Here is a 22,258-nt window from a genome sequence, read left to right as displayed (position 1 = left end):
ATGAAACCAGCCATAAAACGCTCTCACGGCAATCAGTGTAAGAGCTACAAACACAAACCAAGAGTAACGGCAAGGAGAAAAGTGACTTTGTAACATCCAGGGCCCAAACCAATTTGAAAATAGAGATATAAAATATTTTTCCAATATGAATTAATTACTCTTCTCAAATTCTTTTCATAGGATTTCAATCAGCATTTAAATGGTTCAAAGACAGAAAAAACAATCAGTTTTATAAACTTATTCGGTTTTCATCATTTTCTGATAGCATAAACTCTCATGTTCAACATGTATATCATAATAGCCTGTCATAAATGAAATCAAACTTGAAATCCCTACATAAAGTGCAATATATAACTCATTAAATGGCGATAGATAAGGAATTTATAGGTATTTAGACTCTTCTTACACCATCTGACAATCTGCATCTACTGCATTTCTCAGGAAGCTAAACTCAGTTAAGCTATAATAAACAGTGAAATTACTTTAACCTTTTTTTCCCGCAGCAACAATGGGGCAATGCACTGAGAGGTACATAGCACATTGAAGGATGTGACCCTTTTCTGCACATACTCTCAAACAACTTTCAGCACAAGCAAAACTGTAGAAACTATCAACTGCCTGGGAAGCTAAGAAGCAGTATTTGCAAAATGCTAATTCCATCTTACATGTCCCACATATACTATGCTGTTGTGCAAACAATACTGCCACACAAAATCTGGTTTATAGTGGCTTGCTAAAAATCAGAAATTCTCATAAAATTCCCCTAAACTTGTAGTCTTTAGCAGGCAACAGAATTATCAGAAAGTAATTTTTTCATACAATTTGATTGTTTCTCCAAATCAAAACTGGCCCCAAATTTTATTATTTGTCTTCTATCATGTGAACAAGCTCTGGCTTGAGAATCTTGATATGCCTTGTTTCCATCTCTATGGACTCCACTGAGATTCAGGGCTTCAACTGAGCTTGGAAACAGTCATTAAAATTGTAAGTTCTGAGTAAGTCACTTCCCAAAACTTGTTAGTTTGATCTTGTTCCACATAATTTTGGATCCAGTACAGCACTTGGTATATCTAATGTAAAACCTTACATTTTTTACTTCAATTGATTCTACACAGGCAAAGGCACAGGCATGTGAGGGTGCACTGTGGAACTGTGGCTTCTTGGCACTCTGACCTAACAGCAGACATATAAAGAGATGGGTGATCAGTAATACTTTAAAAACATCCCTCTTCTTTCCTACCACTGAGAGTTTGCAACTGCGTTGACTCAGGAGAAATGGCAGTAGATTGTACTGTTCAAAAGTATTTCCCCTTCGGATGATCCTGAAGAATGACTGTAATTCCAAACAATCACAGCACATCATGTTCAGCAATGAACTCAAAAAAAAAAAAAACAAACGTTGCTGAAAGCATTTTTTTCTTTTATTTTGGCAAAAGGCAAAAATAAAGAATAGAAAGGGTTTATAAGTGAAATGGACAGGAGAATCAGTACGGGGATGAAAAGAAGAGGCCTAAAGTAGACTGCACCAGAAAAATGAATTTATCTAGGTCAAAATGCTGAGAATTGCCAATAGCAAAGTGAATAGCAGAGAACAAAACACGCTATGACCACTGGTTCCAGGGGAGCAGAGTGTTTTCAGGATAGTGTTTAGTTTTCCTCCAATTCTTCTAAAGAATGCTGTATTTCAGCCAGCTTTAAAAAGAAAACAGTATTTAAAGTTTATTATCTAGTTGCCAGGGATTAATTGTATCATATATATAGCTATCAGAGTAAGAATAATTGCAAAGTCATAATAAACAGCACAGAGTGATTCTTGCAGCCACTCCATGTTTGAGTTAGTGTTTTTGAAATTACCCGTGTTGCCCTTACAAATAAAATTGTCTGCTTTTTGTTTTTTGCTTTCTTGCCCAGGAGGTTATTAAATGTGTTTCATAATGCACTGCGAGCCCACACCAGGATGAACACCCATCAAAACAGGGAAACCACTAATGCTGATGAAACCTGAACACCAAGCCTCAGGAGGCTACAATCTATGTGTTGCCAAGTAAAATCTGACTTCATTTTCTTCACCTTTCTTTAAAATCTTCGGGCTTTGTTGTGAGTTTTTATCCACTTTCCACTGCAATATTCATCTATTTAATGGGCAACACTTTACATTACTTTCATTTTTTAAATGATGAAAATGATCTTAAGAATTATAATTATTCCTTTGGAATACTCTTTCAACTGAACTTGTGTTATGCAGAACTCATCACTTAGATGGGCCTACAATCATGATCTCAGTGAAGTAAACTATATTTTCAATGATCCAAAGTTTCTCTTTGGAAGCAATACAGCTTGTTCTCTGATTGTTCTCTGATACAGAGAGCACCTCACACATCTCATGAAATTACTTCCTTTAGTCTGTCTGCCGACTCAAGAAGAAAGCACTGAAACTGCAAAAGGTAAAAATAATTACTGGTATATTAAAAGATAACTGCATAAAAAATAACTTTGACAATGCCAGAATCGCAGAGTAGATAAGCTATACTGCAGCACAGAAACTGAGATATGTAGTGCAGCTGACACCCTGTTGCTCCCCTTCCTAAGACCCCTCACATGGTTATTGGTTGTAGTCTCATTTCCATTCCATTTACACTGCTTGGGACAAATGCTCGCGGGTACCATGAAACTATCAACAAAAAAATGATACTTCAAATGGCAAGCCAACAACAGTGCATTTGCATTTACATCCTGCAATACGCAACAGAGATTCACGTACACAACTCAAACCAAACTTAATTAGAAAATAAGAGTTCATACAGACTTGAGCAAATCAAAGAAAGGGTTTCCAATGACTCCAAAACCCTGCACAGATATCTATCTCTATTCAAGCAAATACGTGGTTTGAAGTTAGCAAGTTCTCTTGGTTGTTTAAATCTGAAAAGGTTAGTAGAAAATGTTAGAGTAAGACACAAAGTCTTTAGAAGCACAGAAAGTTTCTGTACCAGTCAGAAAGCCAGGACACCAATACCTGCAGTAGTAACAAGATGTAATCAATCATGTTCTTCATTATTACCTCAGATGCTACCCCTTCTGTAAGAATATGGATTCAGGCACATTTTGGTAGCTTTGCAGAGCCAGACTGATAAAGTCAAAACTTTTAAGAGGACAAATCAATAGTACTGATCCCTAATGACTTGCTGTTGCCAATTTCTAATATTAACATACAAATCTTCTCATCAAAACAGGGAAGAGTATCAAAAGAGTATTCAGGCTCCACTATGACAATGAGTTAAAAGGTGGATGGGGAAAAAAGTCAACCTATTCTTCCACCAAATGGAAAAGCCCTGCAGGCTAAACAAAGTAAATGCTATTTTATTTGAGCTAAGGATCAAAAATTAGCAGGCCTAAAATATGAATAGCTGGTCACACTGACCTCTGCTGCGCTAATTCCCCATGTGATGCTGGATACAATACAATACCTTTACCTCCACAAGGAAGTTCAGCTGATCAGCCCAAGTCAATATATTGTCTTGAATTGTTTCCTAAAAGACATCATTTCAAAACTATTGCCCTCCCCCAAAATAATGAACAACAGTATTTTCAGAAAATACTTGACCAATGTATTTTTATTTCTACCTAGATATTTTTTTCTGGAATACAAACTTTTCAGAGATGGAAGAGAGGGACTGTCCTGAGACAGTAACAATAGAATTATTCACTCCTACATTTACTGTAGGATACATCAATTGATACACAAAAATTGTTAGCATTAAAGAAATGTGAAGGGATGCAACGAAACCAAAATAATTAAAACCTGAAATGCATGTTTTCTAATGGACATAAGATTAGCAACTTGTAAAGCCCACAGGAGACGCTATCAAGAAGCTGATATATATCCAAAGTTATCAAGTAATGATCCTGTGATATTTCCTAGTCAAAACAGAACAAAGTGGAAAGAATAAGACTGCACTGCCTACAGTACCCAGATAACTTTATAAAGACGCAGTAGCATCTTAAGTGCAAGCATTGTTCAAAGTTAGTCAAACAAAAATATCTACACGTTGAAGGAAAATTCGAGAGTCAAACAGGATGCAATGATACTAAAACGCAGACTAAAATTAGGAAGGTACTAACAAAAACTATAAGGACTTCCTGTGGCAGAGGGAATTTTTTTTTACTCTAAGCCCTTCTCGTATCAAAGTCAAAGTCAACTCTACATTTGAGAAGAAGATGACAGAGTTCACAAAAGCAGATGCACTACATCACAGAAATCTTGCAGAGCAGGCAATGTGAAGCTAGCAGAGGCATTAAAATGAAAAATAGATCTCAGCTTTAAAGGAAAGAGAATCACTCCACATTTACAATAATACTGTCATATAACATCCATATTTAAGAAAGACAACATAAAAGGAATCAAAACACAGTTCTTGAAGTATAGTGGGCTTTATTCCTTTTGACTTGGATGTGGGGAAAAAAAGGAAATATAAGGGCAAATGACATCAAGCTTTCACTAGCTTGGGGAAGGTGGTCCACCAGTTTTAAAAACTTCTCTAGCTGAGAATATTTAAGCTATGCATTTATCAAAGTAACTCAGAATATAGCTTAGAGTCCATGGAGTTTGCTTCAAACAGAATAGGCACTTTCAAGCTGCCAGTGGAACATGTTGCTTGTCTACACGAAGATTCACTACAAAGCCCAAGAGAAGGCTGCTGCTACCTCCTACCTGAGTGCAGCTGATTAAGCTTGTCCTTGACAGAAATCATCTGTGTAAGCAACTTTTAGCTTCCAGGAACTTAGCCAAACTGAGAAGTCATCCTACAGGCTACAGGGTAGGACAAAGGAAAGATAGCTCTTTGAATTTTCTTCAAATCTAACTCTTCAGGAGAGATTTGGTAACCCCTGGGAACAAAACTATAAAGTCAACCGATTGTACATCCTACCACTCCTCATCTACACTGCCCTTCTCATCTTCCTTCAGCAGTCACGTGTTGAGATACACCACACAAGAAAGATAGGAAGCATCTATTCGTTTGCATGGTTTATCCTTTTATTTCTTCCTCTTTAGCAAGCACATTGCAAGGTAGACAGTGGCATGAGCTTTTGGAGAAAGGGGATCAAGGACTACTTTATTAAGAGGTGAAGTAACTACAGGCACACAGAATCTTTCTCTGTCATGAGTGCTACCTGACTCTAAATGGCTCAGGTAAGAACTATTTCCAGAAGTTTTTATTATTATTGTGTTTTGATCATACTGGGAAGATGCCTGTTCTAGGCATGTGATACTTTATTCAGCCTAGTTTAAAGTGATAATTTTGAATGCAGTGTTACTGTTTTTCCCATTTATTTTTTAATGATAAGTTACTTCCTTCACATCATCCAGGTCTAAATCCAAGAGACACTAAGAAACACTGTTCTTCCAGTTTCCTTAGTATGACTAGCTAGTTTGGACAGCCTCAAGATGGTATACTAGTTGAAAGACTCATGTTGATTCTGCATGTGACCAAGGCTGAAAAGTCTCCCTGTTTGTACAACAATTAACAGTCAATATACAAAAGATAAAATTCAAAACTGTGGCCAAATCAGCAAGAAGTATGTCAAACTGTTAAAGTGAACTCATTTTAATAAATAATAAAAAAGAAAGGAATACAGCAAACAACCCTTTATAGAGTTATTATAACTGCTGATTGACTTGATCTTGAATTTTTGATTTGCCAGTTCATTCAATAGGGACATTTTGAAATATGCTTATGTCTCTATTTGTGTTACAGAACTGTTTTCTTATCTCCCTGAAGCATTTGATATGTCAAATCTACTTCAGGTCCAGCTCTGCTGCGAACCTGTGTCACAATGCACAAGGCTATTTGGGGAACTGACATTTTGCTGGCTGCTCTTTTAATCCTCTGTGCGCAAATTGCACTCATCGCATTTAAACCATTTCAGTGCTGTCTCCTTTTGCTTCAGTAGTATCATTGGTACAATTCTGCATAGCAGATGCACTGCAATTATCCCTAATGCATGTCCCTTTATGCCCCAAGTACTTTTTAATTTAATGGAGCCATTTTTAAAAGCGTGTTTAAGCCTGTGTGTCAACTTGAAAAGCTTATTTATTTTTAATCATACGCATAAACCCCATAAAATGGAGGCCAAGGACAGACCTGCTGTGGATCCTCTGAAGTTCATGAGTTTTGTAGAGGAAAACTCTATTAAAAAGAGTCCGACTTCAGGTTTTTCCTTAGGCTGCCCCATGTCAAAACTTGTTAAATTCATTAAACTTAATCTTGAGAAATTATTCATGTGGAAGTGAATAATTTCTCCCTAGCTTTGAGGGGACTCATGCATTCACAGGTACATTATACTTAAATACTGCAGAATCTACACCAAATGCAACAAAATCAGGTAAGACCACTAATACAAATGGGCATTATACCAGTCCGGCAGCACTTAGGTAAAGAACCATTTGAATTCAGTTTTAAAGTCACGAACTGGAGGTTACGTCTGGTCTCGCAGAAATCAAGATGAACTTTATTCTGAGACAAAAAGAAATCATACACAGACTATTTTAATTATGAACAAACTTTGCAATGTTAAGGAATTGTGATGTGATAAGGATATGGGTTTTTTTCTGCATTGGAAAAGAAAAACAAGATATGCACTTTTTTTTTTTTTATCTTTGAGGTAGTTTGTCAAATACATTATATTAGAACAATGTTTTCTTTATCACCTCTTGGTTTTGCTGTGCTGCAGTTTTATTATATTCAAATCTTTTAAGTCATACAGAATGGAGATAAATACACAGAATTGAATAGTGTTAACATATTATCTCAAGAACAAATATGTATTTCATTTCCCTTTCCTTCTGGTGCTACTATTTTTCTTCTGTAATCCAGTAAAGCAACTGAAGAAAGATGTCTGCTTCCTTAAATATCTTGTTTCCCTATCCCCAGTAGATTTTGTGTAATTCTGAAACAAGAGCTACTGCTAGTAAGAAATAGAATGACTAAAAAAATACAAATATAATAAAACTATGCAATACCAAAACCTACATTATTTGATGTATTTGTTCCCTGGGTTTTTCTCCTTTAGAAAAGGACAAAACCAAAAAACATGCCTGTTTTGCAACCAAATAAAGACAAACAATATTGAGCTACATGTTCAGCTGCTATAATTAACAAAGTGCATTCTACCAGCTGAGGACCTAAACCAGCCTTAAAAAAGAACAAAAAACCAAATTGATGAGTAGCAAACGTGTGTATCAACAATAATAGACCAGCCAAGCAAGACACATCCTCCAGCTTATTCCAAAATACCTGAAGATCATTTTTCTTGTACTGGAAGGTGTTAATGGCCACTATGAAGCGAAGCTTTGATCTGTACATGATTACAGACCCCGTAAAATTCAATTAGGTGTGCTAAGAACTCCTTTCAAGCTCAGAGGCACAATGAAGTCCCCTTACAGCAGAGAGGGCCTGAAACAACAGAGCAGGCTGATTTTTCTTTCCCCTTTGGTGCTCCAGACACGTGTTAAAATGTCTACGCTATGCCTGCAGATGCACAGCCTCGCCTCCCCTGTGAAAAATCCTGCTGCTCATTTAAGTGACGGCAGACCGAGCTCAGGAGCTGCTGCTCTTTCATGCAAGTGCTTTAGCTGCTATTCATCTTGCCGTGCACCCATTTTGCAGAGCGGTTTCAGCCGCAGCTTTGCCATGAGTAGCAAGAAACAAAGCCAGGAAGTCCTCTATTTTGTGTCTCCCCCAGCCCCTGCCCTTTTACAGCTCTTCATTTTTGTCCTCTCTCTTTTGAAGCTTTTGTCAATTATGGCTCTCTCCTGAAACCTGCCCTGCAATTTGTTAGGGAAACCACGCGTACTCCCCAAGCCCAAGCGTCGTGCAAGAACACTAGAAAACAGCATGGACACGAGTGACTAGGGCTTGGTTTACAGCAAATGAAGTAGTGCTCATGAGGAGGGGACTACAAGCGTGGATCAAACATACAGACCATGCAGAGTGCAAAAAACCACCAGCCTAGACATATTTAGGGGCAGAAAACAAGCAGACAGTGAAAAAAAGCTAACAAAGATGGCTCTAAGAAACAGAAACTGTGAAGCAGACTCGAAGCTGTGAGCCTGGAAGCCACCCGCAGTTATCTCCCTAAGCATTAAGGAAACAACAAACATAACTCTACAAGGCCCCAAACACTGGTGAACTCTGAGACCAGGACCACCTATTTCCTTACAAAACAATAGCTAAATTTAATTAGTCGCAGCACTTAGCACTTCTCAACCTCCCGTCAGCAAAGCATCTCCAGCCAGCACACAAATAATGATTCAGAATCACAGCTTTCCTGTGAAACAGTGTCAATAGCTATTTTTTCCTCATTTTACAGAAAAGGGAAACAATGCAGGAACAGACTGAAGTCAAAGCAAAGGACCTGCAAATGTGCTTTAAGTTCGCCATATATTTAACCTCTCTGTTTAACGATAAGAAGCCTTTGTCAGAAGATGTGGGATACAGGGTTTTTTTCAGTCCCATCATGTGCTTGATATTAATAAAGTTAATAAAAACCCTGCTCCACTGATTCATATTACAGAGGTAATTCTTAGCCAAGTGAGTAGTTTCTCTGAACACAAATAGCACTGCTTGAACAAATCATCAGGTGTCTAAGATGAACAGGACTGACACAATCTAAAACCAGGACTCCTCCTGGGCAAGGTATCATCAAAAAAGCTTTGGTAAAGCAAGCAAACCCAAAGTCAATTGAGCTTTCTGAAAAAAAGTTGCAAATGAAAAAAAAAAATTTACCCTTGTTTTTTTTTTTTTTTTTTGGGTGAAGAATCAGGCCAGAATTTTTAAAACTCCCATGGATTTATATGATCATATGTCAACACCTATAAACAAAAAGACATCTGAGGTCATTCATAAGTGAATTTCTGCATTTGTTTAGTTAGTAGGGAGCTACTTGGCAACTGCATTCCAAAAAGCAGTTAGGTTTTTGTGCAAACTTTAGTGTTTCTTCAACCCAATTGACTGCTGGAACTAAAATTATAGCTTGTCACCAAATGACAAAACAAACAATATCACTTACTACCTGAACAGGACTTGCTGCTCGATATTGAATTTAAACCTGAGTATTCCAGTTAGTACCCAAGGTATCTAGTATAACAGACTTGCAGCAAATTATTAAGATAAAGACATTTCTTTTTCCATATGTAAAGTCTTTGCCAGCAAAGGTCAACAATTAGTTTACAGATCTATTTTTAATTTTAATTAATTTCTGGAAATAACATTTTTGAATAATAATATTCACAATTTATGAGCTGGTATTTAAAATCTGTATTAGTAGCCCATTTGGCATACATACATCACACAGTAAATTTTTAGCTCACGGCTGGAAGAGCGTATGACTTAGAATAGACTGCGTGAAAGGCTGTATATACTAGTTTGAAATTCATCCTCTATTAATATGCCCTAATAATTATTTTAGAAGTCTTGCATGTGAATTTCCCTGCCAGCAAAATCATAGAGCATATGCAGAAAGCAAAAACAAAGAAGGTGATAACAGTTTTCAGAGGAAAACCTTTGGAAATTCAAACCAATATTTGTAGAAAGAAAAAGATCACAGTATTCAACTATCCTATAAATGGAGAGTAGGAAAAGGGAAAGGAGGATGAAGACATGCAGTATCTGAAGGACACGCCGTGGCTTCGGAGTCGACACATATTGAGTCACAGTTAGAAGTCAGAAGTTTGTTATTCCCAGTCTCTTGGCTAACATCATAAAATTGCTGTTTCTTCCCACTACCTGCACACGGAATGCCGCTGCTCAGTTATTCCCAAATTGGTTTTGATTTTCTATGCGTAGTTAATGCAACCTTATTTACACAGGGCAATCAATTCCCTTCAGGTATGCCTCACTTTTCAGTAGCAGTCCTATTACATACCATTAATTTTAAATTTAAAAATGCATTGCAAATATCCTGTGACTACAGTAAGAGTCAGCCTATCTGATAAAAAGTACAAAAAAAACCCAAGACCAAATCACATGTCCATAAACACTTAAACATTCACTTGCTCTTGACCACCAAAGCAACTCCATTCTGAATGCTTAGGAATGTGTGGACAGACTCATCAGCCAAAACCCATCAGAGAAACAGAACAAGCAACAAAAGAGCAGAAATATCATACTACGGCCTGCAGCGTGCCACAGAAATAAACTGCAAGTGTATATACACTTCTGAAGTGAAGTCTATTAAATTAAATCTTCACTTGTTTTCTCACGGATGTTTCGCAAGAACACACGTCCAAGTCTTCTCCGCTAAATACATGCAAGAGACTGTAAAGAGACTCAGCAGCGTGCATTTCAAAGGTAACATGCAGACTCAGGTTTTACTTGATTGAATTACTGATTTTATTTGAAATTGTGTCAGTAGGTGTTAAGTCCTCAATGGGAAGGCCATGGGTAATGCTGGATTGACAACATTCTCGCATGGTTCCATTTGCACCCAGCTGCCTTCAGTATCTAGCAGGGAGGATAACTGCAGTCTGTCTCCCCCTTTGGAAGAAATAATACAGCTGTTTGAATACACTTCGATGCACTTTTTGTATTTCACTGTATAAGAACTACTGAAGACTGTTGTGCTACACACAAAAGGAAGAACCTCTCTGCACTGTTCCCCTACAGCACTGGAGAACAAACTGGAAAACAGGATAGGTTACCGAAACCTTTGGTTTCAACTCCTGCATTTAATAGCTACTATATTTCCTTTGGTCATTGTTTATTCTTTTAATGTGTTCTTATTGATATGCCTTCTAGAAATATTCCATTTTTCTATCCAGAAATCTTAACCAACTGATAAATGCACTAATATAACAGCACAATTGAGTGCTAGAAATCCAGTGGCTGGAGAGTTTCTGATAGCAGTATTTGTGCAACCAGCCATTAACTCATCCATTTGAAAAAGATGAGAGAATGCGCCGTTCCCTGCCTAGATTAAATTACTGAAGACTCTAGGGAGCACTGGGATGTTACATGACGGTATCCACCTTTCGCTGCAGACGGTGAAAAGAAAGCTCGAAGAAGCGCGAAGCCGGTGGAGCTAAGCCCGACCCGCGCTGCGCGCTGCCAAGACGGACCTCCCCACCCGAGCCCCCTGCCCTCCAGGCAGGCTGGGGGCAGCTGCTGCACGTCCCCCCAGACAAGCAGTGCCCTGGGCCTTGGCACCCCAAAACTTGCCCTTGCGGAAAGGCCCATCCCCGTTTCCCTGCAGAAAGGGGACGGAGCAGCCTACACAAGAGACAGCAGGCAGCTCGCTTCATGCCACCCTGCTTTACCTACTCTTTCGAACGTGCAACTCAATAGCCATATTAAACTCTAGAAAAACCCATTAGACCATCTGTCACGTGGCATAAATCAGAAGTCATACCATATACCGAAAAGCCGTGAAATCAGCAGAAAAGACAAAGGCAGAGGCAACTCAAAGGTAGCAGCTGTGCTTGCCACCTGAAAACAGCATTTTAATTTTATTTATGCTCAGATATAGATTTGGCTACCTCTGAGAAAGTCTTGGCTCAGTATGCGAATGTCAGTGCTCTCAACTGCCCAGTTCTCTTGGTTTTACACTCTCTGCATACAAGCAGGTAACTGCTCAATTAACTTACTTAATGCAAATTAGTCCTTGTAAGTGCAGTGGCTTATTCATAAAAAATACCATCTGAGAATGTAGTCCTATGCAGCCTGCAAATGTTATGCATAGCATAGTATTATTACAATGTTCTTACAGACAAACATGATGGTTCACAGAATTATCCCTTTTTCCAGTCCCTGGCCCTCTATTATCATGCTAAAAAAAATACTTTCAGCATAAAAGGCCCCGCATTTATTGCCTTTCTAGTGGGAATATAATATTTTGTTGAAAAAACAGCAGCTTCTTAATTATTCCACCATTCATCATCTGTGTAGCACATTTCCCTCCATTATAGTCAATAGTGCTGTCACAGAGACCTCGCTTAATTGAGTAGATATTGACGGTCTCTTTGTTTAAACTAAGGCAAGTGGAAATATTTCCCAAATACTGTTGATGGGATTTGGGTGATTAACATCTCTGGGTGCCTTTAAAATTCCAGCATATTTTCTCTAGAGACTTGGTCTAACAGACAGCACTAAGATGAAATCAGGAAACTTGGTCCAGCCCTTCAGTTCCACTATTCCTTTTCTTTGTGATTGTAAGGTTTGGGGGTTTTTTTTCCTATTTGAACTTTCATCTTGTTCTGCATTTAGACTGCGAACATCTGGAAGCACATAGCACCTTCTCACTCTGCATTTATATTACACTACAGTTTGAGCCAGCATAGTCATATTTTTACCCATGTAAAACACAGTGCTATGAATGACCACAGCACAATGCCATGTAGAAGAACCTAGGCTACACTCTGAATTTTTGGCTTGAGGACATGTTAGTGCTACTTTTCTTGCAGGCTAATCAACTGTGCTGAGAAGCAGAATATATTACCTTAGGCAGAGTGTCACAGTAACATGGCTGCTCTTTCAGTACAAGCTCATTCAGAGTTTGCAGAGACAGACGTCTTTGTGTCACTTGTCTTGTAGCAGAGGGACATATGTAAAGTGCACAAGCTCTACAATGCATAGAATTAATGGTAATTCTGCAGAATTTGTCACATATCATTTATCTGATTAGCTGTGGTTGTTGGGGTTGCACTAAAAGAGAGTGCAACCATATCTTTCTCATGCATATTGATCTTTCCTGTCTTAAGCATGCGAACATTAAAAAAAGACAAAAAAAAAAAAAGACAGAAACTTAGGCCTGTGGCAACCCTTATTAGTAGAACTGATTGCTCATGACTATCATGCAGTACCACTCCAGGTAGTACTGTTTTGAGTAAAAAGTTGGAGTCTCAGACATATAACCTGATCTCTCATTTACCAACAAACTCCACTTCTTTGTTTCTTTGCAATCAAGTGTGCATCCACTCCAGATCACCGCATATACCCATTCTGGCATGAATTTTGGAAAGGCTTGCTCACCATTCTGCCTGGGCACTGTCAGGCTGTGTAATGCATACTGTCGCATACTGGGATACAAGTATAAATTATCTTGATGAGCCCATTTGGTGCTGTGTGAGGAACCCGTGCTAAAGCACTTTCATGTTATATATAATGAACATTAGTGATGGCAGAGATAGCTGTCTCAGGTTTATTTTACTTCTGACATTAGCAAAGAAAGATGAAGTCGTATATTTTGAAATCAGAAACCATAGGTTTAGCTCAGCACAGTCTAAGACAAAAGTCTCCCCTTTGCACTACTACATTACCCTTAAGGCTCCTGCCACCTATCTGCCTGCTCTGAGATGCTCTTCTGATTTTCCTTACCTTAATTTTCAGGGATACTATCATTACGTAGCCTCTCACCTCGTCAGTCCAACTGCCTCCTCCTTTTGCACCCACATGTTCTACACAAAAACTAGCATAAATGAACTCTTCTTATGGCCCACGGGAATCTCTTTCTCACACCAGGCATCACACCTTACTCCAGCTGAAAACACCTGCTGGAGGGTGCCACCCCCCTTCTCCTGCCCTCCCTCCACCAGCGAGCGAAGAGGGAGCTGTCAGGTTATCTGCTGGAAGGCAGAAAACTCTCAGAAACGCTGCCAGTTGCATGGGCAGAACTAGATGAAAGACAGACACAACGAGGAGAAGTTGAAAGCTACAAAGGGGATACAGGCTCCTGGTGACCTTTGATGATAGCAATGCACCTAGCTTTGCTTTGTGCCCTTGAAAGTATCTGACATAAGTAAACAAGTTCTAGCACAAGCTATTGCAGTCCTTAGTCTCAACAATTACATCAAGACATCCTTACAACTGTGGATCTCCCTCATCCCCACAAAGAAAATTTAAAACATGGTATTATATTATGCCTGCTCGGTGCTGCGTTCTGAAAACCAAGCTACAGTGAAGTTGTTCCAGAGTTAAGCTGTCCTGACAAAGTAACGTGAGCAAATAATTAGCCAGCTTTTCAAGCTACGTTTCTTAGCATTATTTTCTGCTCTAGTATGGTCCTAATCAAGAGTCCAGGTAGAGACTATCAGTGGCCCAAGACTCAGGAGACCAGTTAGCACATGAATGTGTGAAGCACTCTCTGAATTTCCCAATTTTGTATTCAATGACTTACAGCGGCTCAGCTCCATCCAAGGTGTGACTCTATCGACGGCAACTATTCTGATGGGTTTACCGTGGCGATGTGTTGCACTCAAAGGGATTAACTCCGAAGGGAACTTTCCCCTGAAACAAGTGAAATAAAAGAAATGGTGACGTGGAATTCCTATTAGTGGCTTCTGCCATTATTGATCAACAGGCTAAAGACAACCACTTTCTAATCATCTGTTTACGAAAAACTAATGGCTGCTTCTTTCATAGTGCACATTGTGTTGAACAAACAGCACATTAAGCATCTCCAGGAGCAAAAGCTTTTTATTCAGCAGATTCCAAGGGAAGAAGATCAAAAAAACCCAACCACCCAGGTAGTTCCATGAGGAGGTGTAATTCATGGTACTGAATAGAAACTAAAAGTGAGCTACTGAAGCATGGAATCTGCTACAGTGATTCAGAGCAGTAACCTGCTGATAGAGTATCCCATCTGTAGAAGGAACTGATAATATAGCTTTGAGAAGTGGAACAGTTCAGTTTCCATTAATGTATACAGTATTTTTTTGAAATGACATTTAGATTAGGAGGCATCAGCGGTAAAAAATTGCATAGATAACTATAACCTTTTTATGAAAAAAAGATGTTCTGCATTGTCAAAATGTCAAAAAACAAGCTGCTAAAAATAAAGCAAGTAATAATGACAGAAAGCTTTCTTCATTATGCTGAGAATTAGCCTACAAATACTTAAAACATCTGCTTTGGTTTATTGTATTTATTTTCCAAATAGATTTAGAAATCAAAAGTTTTCTTAAGGGTTTTAGGGAATAGAAACCAGCAAAAAGGATATTTTCCAGGACTGAAAGTATAGCCATGTGCATTTAATTTTAAGTTATGCATATTATACACTTTAAAATATGCGTTTTCAAACAGATCTTGGAACACTTTACATTGTTGATACTATTCAAAAATGAATATAAATGAAAATGTCACAATAAATAAAGGATTTTTGCCAGCCACTATTAATATTTAAAGGCAGTGTGTGGGGTTTTATTAACTCTAATAAGGACTCTTTTTTAAAACTTCATTTACATAAATTAAATATTCCCTTGCTATTATAGATACTTTTCCTTTTTCTGCTTCAGTTGTCTGATTATAAAAAAAAAAAAGAGGGGGTGGGGGGGCTAGAGGGCAGAGAGATTTCATGCAGACGAATTCTAATAGACCTTCCAGATATATAGCATCTTGTTAAAAATTCATGCAGGCCAGAATACTAGAAGGTCAGAAAATGTCTTTGAAATTCTGCCAGAGCTCTTTTTGATAATTCATTCAGGTTTTAAAAGGGGAAATTCCTCATTAAAAAGGACCTAATGCTTATTAATTTATACTCCTAAGGCAGAGGCTGAATATTAAGCGGTGGACTCTGTTAATCCATTTATTAAATATCAAAGACCATATGTTTTCACCCTGTGTCCTTGCTTATTGATTAATTGTCTTAGACCTATACAGATAAAAGCAGAAAAAAGTTTCTTCAAAGGTAGGTCTCTAGACACTTTCTTAACCTGGGGGAAGCTGTCTCACTTTTTTTGTGTAATACACACCTTAAAGAACTCAATCTTCTCTGCCCTCAGGTAGGAGGCTGTAATCTAGTGGATCTGGCTAAATGAAAATTCCCTTTGCTGAAAGTCATCATTTGGGTGACAAAGAATAACTGTAGTAGCTCCTACGGCATTGACTTCTGGCTCCTTGGTGTATAGATTATTGGACATTAAGGGGTAAAAGCAAGGCTTCCCTGTGCCCCAGAAGCAAGCAAAAGCTTCTCTACTTTATGCTGGGATATAGCTTGGGACTAACCATTTTCTCAGTCTTAACACTCTTTTTAAGCTCCTTATTTGTGCACAAAGTTCCAAGTAGAGTTCAAATGCAGCCCAGCTTCTGGTCCACAAATTGAACTATAAACCATATGAATCAACTGTTTTTCACAGCTACCAAGCAACCTGCATTTTACCCTCAATCCACGTATTACCAAAGCAGGAGACTACCTACAGATAGCAGCAGGAGCACTGGAGTTTTCAGCAAATCTGTGCTTTACCAGTGTTTTGTAAGGATAAGGTTTGGTTCCTGTATGTCTTCCACTTCATTGTATCATTGCCCAAAGAGGGAAAAAAAGGCAGGATCATGCCTTGCATTCACTTTGCAGTGGTATAAAAGATGCTTCAAGATGCTACTAGTTCAAGTTGGTTCAAGCCCAAACTATGAATCTCTTCCGAAATCTAATAAACATCATAGTCAAATGACTATTTTGACCTCTTATTTCCCACATTCATAACTTCCCCCCCCAAAAAATCTGTTTTTGAGGATGAAAGCTGACAAGGCATGATCTCAGGTGAATAAAAAGTTATATCAAGAAAAATTATTGACACAGAGAAGTATTAGATAGTAGAATAGCCTTCCAAGGGACAGAAGCCCTCTTCTTGTAAAATGCAAAAAAGTATGTGGGCCCAAGAGCCAAACAACAGACTACCAGGTGCAATCGTAATTAATACCTTCAAGATGATCAAGTAACACCTAGACGCAAATTACCTTGCAGATGCTAACACAAACCTCCACCAGTCAAAACATGCAAGCAGCAAGCAGCAGCACCAGCTTGCTTGGCACACCTTTCCTCTCTGGAAACTGCGGGTACTGTCACTCTGTATGTGTGACCAAGTCAGCAAGCAAGCTTTCTGGCCAGAATTTCTTAGTAACCAGGAAAGTGATTATTCTCTTTGCCTTTGTAAAACCAGGCGGTGCACATGCTAGTGTTAATTTTCAGTTGCCTGCTAACACAGCCTAGAAGTCTACAGAGAGGTCCCCCCCCCTTTTTTTTTTTAAGCGCTTCAACAGTCAGCAGACAACTTTCGAGATGACAGACGAGCACTGGAAGTCCTGCTACAAGAAGAACATGTTGTTTCAACGTGTTGTATAGGGATAAAAATTGTGTAGCAAAAAACCGAGGAAAATCCACAACCTAAAAAGCCTGTAACAAAGGCAGGATGAGGGAACTTCAAACTGACACAGTTTAGGGCACTTTCAGGCGTTTCTCTTCTCATAGCGGGGCTGCTGTGTATAGTCACCACTACCCCTGCTAATTCTTGCTGCTCCCTCAGTTATGCCAGTACAACTATTTGTGTGACTGCGAAGTGAACCAGATTAGGGAATTGATCCAAGTTAAAAATAACCAAGAAAAGAAAAGAAAACCCCAAAGCAGCTGCCAGTGGTGGCAAAAAAAAAAAAAAGAAAAGAAAAAAGAGTCAGGCAAGACACAGCCTCACCAGAGTCTCTCCCGAGCCCACAGTTTCTGAGCAGTTGGCTTGGCAGAATATGCCATAGAGTTGCAGCCTGGATAGACAGCAGAACACAAGCCTGCCCTGTCATAGGGGCACAACGGACATAGGGACACCAGCGGGTTTTCAACTCAGTGTCCAAAACACCAGTATCTGGCCTGGGGGCTAGGAAAGCACGAACACAAGGCGCCAAACCGTAAGCTCTGATCTGGACAGAACGTGCCATTCGAGCCTTCTCATTGCTGCAGCACTTCAGCCATTCGGATAGTTGAGGCGTGGACCTGTGGTTTCAAACTGGACTTCCAGCCATCTCTGAAACACCAAGCCAAAGAGTTCTTCCCAACAGCAGCAGCATCAAAAATAGAAACCTAAACACTGATCCCCACAGGCACCATGACATATTCAGCGTGTTTTAGGTTAGAGGATGGAAGAAATAGCATCTGGAGATATCTAGTAAGTATTCAGAAACTACAGTAGAGATGGATGTACCAAAGGCAGAGCATTCCTCAACAGAACCTAATCCTCCCCAAGTAAAAATTAAACACAGACTCCATTTCAGTAGATATTTTTCTTTTTACAGAATGGCCTCCCTTCTTACCAAGTTGAGTTCTACTTTATAAGCTGATAATACAATACAGCAAAGCCTCTTCCTGCTTATAGCATTCATTATCTTCAGCACGACACTCAGTGAGAATTACCTGCTCACCAAAGCACAAATGAACTATGGAATTTATCACATGTTTTCTCAACTTCCCAAGCAGGGCTTTCTTATTGACAGCCTGCCAGAGAGAAATATCCAAGCCAATTCCAGACCCATAACCATAGGCCAACTGGTTTCCTTCTGAATGAAAACAATTTATTAAAAAAGCATCATATAGAATCTATTTTGGTGTTTGTCTCCATGGTTTAGATAACAATTCCTGATGGTAATAAGCTGAGCCCTAAATGCACACATGCCATGATCATGCTGTGTAAGTTTAAAAATGCTACTTGCCTGCCTGCCTGTTTAGCTGGCAGCTTTACCCACCAGGAGCACAAATGATTTAAAACCCAGATGCTGAGCAATTTGAGATGCAGAAGCACCCTACAGTGAAGCAATTATTGCCTTGGAGGGTCTTATTATCCTCATCATGCCATGAATTCTACACAAAGTAAACATGCCTTCATTGTTATGTATTTCCCAAACTACAGTATTGTAATAAGAAGTTTTGAAAGAAGTTTCTCATCCCTAAATGTAAATCTTTTCATTCTTTCATCCTGGCTTAGAGAGGCAACAGACTCCTGCAGTCTTCCTGTCATACCAGATTGGAATTTTTTTTTATGGCAAGCCTAGGCAAGTAGTTGAGGCATGGGTTTTAGCAGCTCCTGACCGGAGACAGTACAAACACTGGATTGCTTGCAGTGCTAAACGCTCTTGCTGCTGCATCCTGACCAGTGTTGCTGCCTCATGGCAGCCACAGCGAAGCCTTCTAGTACATTCAGCCACAGCCACATTAGCCACACGGCTGTGCAGGAAAGGCACTAGCACTCCGGCTTAGGAAGAAGAATATAGCCCAATGGGCTTTTAAAGGCACTTTAAGTCAATAACATCCATGCCAACTATCTTACGGAACTGATCTCAGAACCAGGAAAAATGTTACTCGTCACGACAGGCTAATGCACTTGCATAATGTTATTATCTTGCCGTTGCGCTATACTTGCTAGAATTCCCACCGTTAATTGAAATGCATTGAGGCAAGTGGCTTGCTGACTTGATTGGTACTACACCCATGACCGCAGACCTGGGCCATGTCTTTGATGGCTTCTGATTGTATGAGGGTCACCTGAGCATAACGCAGGAACACAGTTTTCAGGTATTTACAGCAGAGCAGAGAACTAACAGAATGTGGCATGTATCAGGCAGAAATGAATGGATTGCCTTTAAGAAAAATGCAGTGCCTCTTATCACTTCTTGAATGAAATTCATAAGCTTTAGTGAGTCATCTAGGCACTGCCAAATGTAATGATTAATCAACAGTGTTGTTTAATTTTTACATTGATTAAGTTCCTCTATGAAATGCATAAAGGGCAACCATATACTTTTGGACTACATTGCTTATTTTAGAATGTAGCTAATACAGTGAAACACTAAAGAAAACAGCTCTGTATAAGAAAGAACATTTGTGTGCAAATTGCACTTGAACCAAACTCTTATTCTCTTCTACTTTCAGTAACCAGCAGATTGCTACACTTTTAAGACCAAAAAAGCAAAGAATAAAGAAAACAAGATTAGTTTGTGTCTCAGGTGGGTGGATAATATGCTAGGCAATTATTACATCTGTATTTTAGAAGATTAAACTGAAGCATGGAAGGATTTTTTGGGGGGACCAAACTACACAGAACTTCTGCAAAAGTCTGAAGTCATGGGGAACATTGCTTTTCCTGAGGGGACATAAACTTACAAGGTCTGTTTTGTGCCCCTAACCATTATGCTGTTATGTATCTTGGGTTATGGGCAGACATGTGGAGGCTAGTCTCAATTTACAGACAGGAGTGAAGACTAAACAAGTCTAAAGGCTGCTCACTACAGAGGTAAAAATATGATTTCTGGGTTCTGATGCACAAACTAACTCTATTACACAAAGCAGGGCAGGTTCAATTGAAGGAGAACAAAACTACACCTAGAATATGATATTGCAAAGCCATTGGGAGTTGTTAGGGGAAATGGGAGTTCAAATACCACATGCATAGGAGGAAACTGAAGCTGGGCCTCCTACTTACAAAACAATCAGACTAATAGGTTTGTTTTTAATCAAAAGGCATTCAACTCTGAATTCTCAAATAGCTTCAGGTCAGCCTAAAACATGTTTTTGGCCTGTCAACTATTCTACAAACATATTTGCTTATACGTACCTGAAATTCCAAGTTGTGATATATCCATTGGTTAGTATTGTCCTGACACAAGAACTGGACTCTGTAGGCTCACAGCAGTGCAGTGATTAGTGCCCTGTGGATGGATAGCAGTGTATTATGCCGTACCTGTGGCTTAGCCTTCCAGTGTGAACCAGTAATAGTCATTATAAAGGAAATAAGGAAATTTAAGGCACTTAAGTGCCTTGGGAAATTTAGAGTGAAATTTGATTCAGCTATTTAAATTCAGATACAGCCCTTTATTACAAACAATGGCAATAAATCTAAGATCATACAATATTTTAGCCACTATGACTGGATGCACGGAACTGAATGCAGCTCACAGTCAAGTTCAAGTTTCAAATATTTCCAGTACCATATTAGCAGAATGCCAATATAAGCCAAGCACAACTTGCTTAGAATTGGCAAGTTGACTAAAAAGAAAGGGCACAGAACATTTTATTTCTCAAGTGAAGCAAGTAATCTAATCTCTTCATGGCGAGCATTCATCACCACAGGGAAGGAGGATAACTGGTAGGAGCGCCACGCAGAATGTGTCACCTTTGCTGTTGAGCCCCAGCGTATTCTGCTTTATCAAGATTGAGCTCTTCACAGATAGCTAACAAGGACCAACTCAGTCCTGCGATTAGAGCCGATGTTTTTGTCGATGTCAGCAATGCCAATGCAGAAGAGGAACGTTAGCGTAATTTCATCTTGAAGAATTCAGAACTGAAACTAATGCTGTCCCCTTTGCAACTATCATGAGAGCATAACATCCTTCTTTCCAAGCTGCCCTATTGCATGTACACAGGAGCATAACACAATGGTGGTTAGATAAACAGTATTGTACAAAACAAGAACAGTACAAATTAACATGGTAACGCTAAAAAGACAAGATTATTTAGTTTTTATATGCCAGAAAACAACAAAAGAAATTGTTGTTACCTTGTAAAAGACCTTGCAACTTTCTCCTACGTGTCCTCTTTCATGCTGGGCCTGAAAAGTCACATGCCTGTCTCTGACCTTGGGAATAGCCAACAAAAACCCCATTCAGGGCTACTGCTGAGGAAGTGGGTGTGTGAGAACTCTGTAATGTGTTTACTGAACATGTTTTTCAACACAAAAAAATCATTCAGCATCACTGTAAAAAGAAGGGTTGAAGCGCACAGTTATTCAATAAATTTTTACCACTCACATATTGCACATGAAATCACATGGCAGCCAGGGTGCTGACACCTAACCTTCTCCTCTGCATTTCTCTTCATGCCTATCCGTGTGCCTTCAGGGCGCTCTGGGCACTGTGCCGGCGCGGTGTGCTTCCTGCTCTGGTGTGTCGTGCTGCTGGACTTGGTGCTGTCACGTGCACCATCCGTGCTTAGCACAAGAGGGAAATAAGACCCAAAGGTTTTGCTGAGCGTTATAAAGTTCTTGTGGGGACAAACCCTACTATCCCCAAGGAAAAGCTGGATGCTTTTTGTTTCCTTATGCTCTCACAGGCAATCTCTGTATCACCTACCAGAGCATGGATGTGTAGGTTAAATTCTTTTTGTATAGTTGCTCCGTTCCTTTTGCATAGGCGCTCCATTCATGGTCACCTGCAGAATTGTTCAACATGTGTAAACGCTTTTTTGACTAATTTATTCACCCCTAACTTTCAACTGTTTGCATCCATGATTAATTTGGTCTAATGTATCTTGCTGCTATCACAGTTGATTTATTGTCAGCTCAGGCTTATTGGTATAGCAATTGATTTGTCTTAGCTCTGCTCTGTCTCTCATGCCCTAATTCCCAATTAATCCTTATTCATTAGTGCTTTCTTTCCATTAAAAATCTACAGTCTTTTTTGCTGGTGACTTTTATTGGCCTCCAATAAAAAAGGCTCCACTTTTTACAAAATAACTAAGC

The sequence above is a fragment of the Apteryx mantelli genome, chromosome 9 (genome assembly GCF_036417845.1).
Source record: "Apteryx mantelli isolate bAptMan1 chromosome 9, bAptMan1.hap1, whole genome shotgun sequence".
NCBI classification, from domain to species: domain Eukaryota; kingdom Metazoa; phylum Chordata; class Aves; order Apterygiformes; family Apterygidae; genus Apteryx; species Apteryx mantelli.
The sequence above is the reverse complement of the archived record's forward strand: the minus strand, read 5'-3'. Positions refer to the sequence as shown.